This window comes from Tasmannia lanceolata, unplaced genomic scaffold (assembly GCF_043159265.1).
Source record: "Tasmannia lanceolata isolate RefF3 unplaced genomic scaffold, GAP_Taslan_0.1 ptg000057l, whole genome shotgun sequence".
Classification (NCBI taxonomy): Eukaryota; Viridiplantae; Streptophyta; class Magnoliopsida; order Canellales; family Winteraceae; genus Tasmannia; species Tasmannia lanceolata.
The window spans coordinates 70,001-75,000 of NW_027518734.1; positions in this window are offsets into that span (position 1 = coordinate 70,001).

The following is a 5,000-nucleotide window of genomic DNA, read 5'->3' on the forward strand; positions in this document are numbered from 1 at the left end:
GGATAGGCTAAGGAATGGGCATGCTTTGGGCGTTTTTGCCCGGATAGGCACCGGAATGCTTGGCCTTGGCTTGTCCTAGCAAGGCATTGCTGGGTTGGGCTCCCTTGGCCTTTTGGGCGCCTTGGACGATGTCTTGCGAAGACCATGGGCACAAGGCCATGGCATATGGTGAGGAAAGGACCACGGTTGCCAAGGTTAGGCACCGGAATGCTTGGCCTTGGCTTGCCCTAGCAGGGCATTGCTGGGTTGGGCTCCCTTGGCCTTTTGGGCGCCTTGGACGATGTCTTGCGAAGACCATGGGCACAAGGCCATGGCATATGGTGAGGAAAGGACCACGGTTGCCAAGGTTAGGCACCGGAATGCTTGGCCTTGGCTTGCCAAAGCAGGGCATTGCTGGGTTGGGCTCCCTTGGCCTTCCGGGCGCCTTGGACACTGTCTTGGGAAGACCATGGGCACAAGGCCATGGCATATGGTGGGGAATGGACCACGGTTGCCAAGGCTAGGCATATAGAGAGGAATCGCATTTTTGCCCGGATAGGCACCGGAATGCTTGGCCTTGGCTTGCCATAGCAGGGCATTGCTGGGTTGGGCTCCCTTGGCCTTCCGGGGGCCTTGGACGCTGTCTTGGGAAGACCATGGGCACAAGGCCATGGCATATAGTGAGGAATGGACCACGGTTGGCAAGGCTAGGCATATAGAGAGGAATGGACCACGGTTGCCAAGGTTGCGCAAGTTTTGGGCATTTTTTGCCCGGATATGCCCAAGTATGCCCCGATAGGCCCGTTACGCCCCGGTATGAACGCGTATGCCCGGATAGACTCGGTATGCCTTGGGATACATGCGTATGCCCCGATAGGCTTGGTACGTCCCGATATGCGCACGTGTGCCCCAGTAGGGCTCGGTATGCCCCGGTATGTACGCGTGTGCCCCGATAGGCCCGGTATGCCCCGATATGCACACGTGTGCCCCAATAGGGGTCGGTATGCCCCGGTAGGTACGCGTGTGCCCCGTAATGCACGTTTCGCAGATCTCCCCGCATGTCCCGCCCCTATATGTAATACTTACTTACTTACTTACTTTCTTTCTTGCTTGCTTGCTTGCTTGCAATGGTTGGGAGTGCCCGGCATGCCCCGCTGCAGAGACCAAGGGCGCAATGACTTGGCACCGCGGATGCCGGGACTCCGGCACTTCCCGTGGCACTGATGGTTGGTTCCAAAGACAAAAGGCCGTGCAAGGCCACCGCACCGCGGATGATTTTGCTCGTGCTGGCGCCGTTGTGTGGCCAAAGAACATGCGCGAATGCTCGTGTCGGAAGGGTTGGTGTCCTGGCCCCGCGGGTGTCACGAATGCTCGGTTGCGAAGACCATGGGACCAGAGCCATGGCACGTCGGATGATGGCTCCAGCTGGCGCCCCGGCACTTTCTGTGGCATTGATGCTCGGTTTCAAAGACAAACGTGCGCAGTGCCAGGGGACCGCGGATGACTGCTCGTGCTGGCCCCGTTGGGCGGCATTGATGGTCGGTTGCAAAGAAAATGCGCGATTGCTCGTGTCGGGGCCCGGCAAGCCAAGGCCAAGCGAGCCATGGCACGTCGGATGATGGCTCCAGCTGGCGCCCCGGCACTTTCTGTGGCATTGATGCTCGGTTTCAAAGACAAACGTGCGCAGGGCCAGGGGACCGCGGATGACTGCTCGTGCTGGCCCCGTTGGGCGGCATTGATGGTCGGTTGCAAAGAAAATGCGCGATTGCTCGTGTCGGGGCCTGGCAAGCCAAGGCCAAGCGAGCCATGGCAACGCGGATGATGGCTCGCTAGTGCTGGCGCCGTGCACAGTGGCCTCGCACACTCGCCCTGCACGCTTCCCTTGCACGCAGCCTTGCACACTAGCCTCGCATGCGAGCCTTGCACCCTAGCCATGCAAACTAGCCTTGCACGGTAGCCATGCACACAAGCCGTGCACATTAGCCATGCGCACAAGCCCCGCACACTAGCCTTGCGCACAACCCTTGCACACAAGCCATGCACTCGAGCAATGCACACAAGCCTTGCACTCAAGCAATGCACACAAGCCCTGGACACTAGCCTTGCACACGGGCCTGGCACACAAGCCTTGGGCACTAGCCTTGCGCACTAGCGTTCCACATGAGCCTTGCACACTAGCCTTGGACACTAGCCTTGCACACAGGCCTTGCACACTAGGCATGCTTGGGCGAGCTGATCCCGCATCAAGTCGACGGGTCTAGGCATTCTTGGGCGCAGATCCCGCATCGTCTCGTCGCGTCTGGGCGCAAACACGTCGCGTCTCGTTGCGTCTTCAGAAGTCGTCGCTAACAGCACCTTTGGTTGCCACTGGTGGTTAGGCTGGTTGGTTGCGCAAACCCTATAGGAGGGTGGCATGCTGGTGGGCGTTTTTGCCCGGATAGGCACTAGAATGTGCAGATTTTGGGCGTTTTTGCCTGGATAGGCTAAGGAATGGGCATGCTTTGGGCGTTTTTGCCCGGATAGGCACCGGAATGCTTGGCCTTGGCTTGTCCTAGCAAGGCATTGCTGGGTTGGGCTCCCTTGGCCTTTTGGGCGCCTTGGACGATGTCTTGCGAAGACCATGGGCACAAGGCCATGGCATATGGTGAGGAAAGGACCACGGTTGCCAAGGTTAGGCACCGGAATGCTTGGCCTTGGCTTGCCAAAGCAGGGCATTGCTGGGTTGGGCTCCCTTGGCCTTCCGGGCGCCTTGGACACTGTCTTGGGAAGACCATGGGCACAAGGCCATGGCATATGGTGGGGAATGGACCACGGTTGCCAAGGCTAGGCATATAGAGAGGAATTGCATTTTTGCCCGGATAGGCACCGGAATGCTTGGCCTTGGCTTGCCATAGCAGGGCATTGCTGGGTTGGGCTCCCTTGGCCTTCCGGGGGCCTTGGACGCTGTCTTGGGAAGACCATGGGCACAAGGCCATGGCATATAGTGAGGAATGGACCACGGTTGGCAAGGCTAGGCATATAGAGAGGAATGGACCACGGTTGCCAAGGTTGCGCAAGTTTTGGGCATTTTTTGCCCGGATATGCCCAAGTATGCCCCGATAGGCCCGTTACGCCCCGGTATGAACGCGTATGCCCGGATAGACTCGGTATGCCTTGGGATACATGCGTATGCCCCGATAGGCTTGGTACGCCCCGATATGCGCACGTGTGCCCCAGTAGGGCTCGGTATGCCCCGGTATGTACGCGTGTGCCCCGATAGGCCCGGTATGCCCCGATATGCACACGTGTGCCCCAATAGGGGTCGGTATGCCCCGGTAGGTACGCGTGTGCCCCGTAATGCACGTTTCGCAGATCTCCCCGCATGTCCCGCCCCTATATGTAATACTTACTTACTTACTTACTTTCTTTCTTGCTTGCTTGCTTGCTTGCAATGGTTGGGAGTGCCCGGCATGCCCCGCTGCAGAGACCAAGGGCGCAATGACTTGGCACCGCGGATGCCGGGACTCCGGCACTTCCCGTGGCACTGATGGTTGGTTCCAAAGACAAAAGGCCGTGCAAGGCCACCGCACCGCGGATGATTTTGCTCGTGCTGGCGCCGTTGTGTGGCCAAAGAACATGCGCGAATGCTCGTGTCGGAAGGGTTGGTGTCCTGGCCCCGCGGGTGTCACGAATGCTCGGTTGCGAAGACCATGGGACCAGAGCCATGGCACGTCGGATGATGGCTCCAGCTGGCGCCCCGGCACTTTCTGTGGCATTGATGCTCGGTTTCAAAGACAAACGTGCGCAGGGCCAGGGGACCGCGGATGACTGCTCGTGCTGGCCCCGTTGGGCGGCATTGATGGTCGGTTGCAAAGAAAATGCGCGATTGCTCGTGTCGGGGCCTGGCAAGCCAAGGCCAAGCGAGCCATGGCAACGCGGATGATGGCTCCAGCTGGCGCCCCGGCACTTTCTGTGGCATTGATGCTCGGTTTCGAAGACAAACGTGCGCAGGGCCAGGGGACCGCGGAGGACTGCTCGTGCTGGCCCCGTTGGGCGGCATTGATGGTGTGTTGCAGAGAGCATGTGCGATTGCAAGTGTCGGCCGGGTTTGGGTTCCCTTGGGCTTTCGGGTGCCTTGGACGCTGTCTTGCGAAGACCATGGGCACAAGGCCCCGTCCTGGCCCCTTGTTCGATTCGCTCTCGTCTTGCGCTTGCTTCCAAGGTCCTCCATGACCTTCCCCATGGCCTTGCTAGATCCCCCCCATGACGCATGACCTCTGTCCGTTGATTGGTTTTGAGTGCACACCATGCCCGGCTTGGCACCGTGTTGTCGCGTGAGTGGCATTTGGATCGTGCATGCTGGTGGGCTACCTGCCAATGCGCACAAGCCTTGCACACTAGCCTTGCGCACGAGCCTTGCACAAAAGCCTTGGACACAAGCCTTGCGCACAAGCCATGCGCACAAGCCTTGGACGCTAGCCTTGCACACAAGCCATGCATACAAGCCTTGCTCACAAGCCTTGGGCACTGGCCCATCGCAGTAGCCTTGCACACAAGCCTTGCGCACTAGCTTTGGGCACGAGCCTTGCGCACTTGCCTTGGGCACTAGCCTTGCACACAACCCTTGGGAACTAGCCTTGCGCACCAGCCTTGCCCACAAGCCTTGCACACCAGCCTTGCACACTAGCCTTGCATACAAGCCTTGCACACTAGCCTTGCACACAGGCCATGCTCACTAGCCTTGGGCACTAGCCTTGCACACAGACCTTGGGCACTAGCCTTGCGCACTAGCCTTGCCCACGAGCCTTGCACACTAGCCTTGCACGCAGGCCTTGCACGCTAGGCATGCTTGGGCCAGCAGCTCCCGCATCAAGTCGGCGGGTGTAGGCACGGTTGGGCGCAGATCCCGCATCGCCTCGTCGCGTCTGGGCGCAAACCCGTCGCGTCTCGTTGCGTCTTCAGAAGTCGTCGCTAACAGCACCTTTGGTTGCCACTGGTGGTTAGGCGGGTTGGTTGCGCAAACCCTATAGGAGGGTGGCATG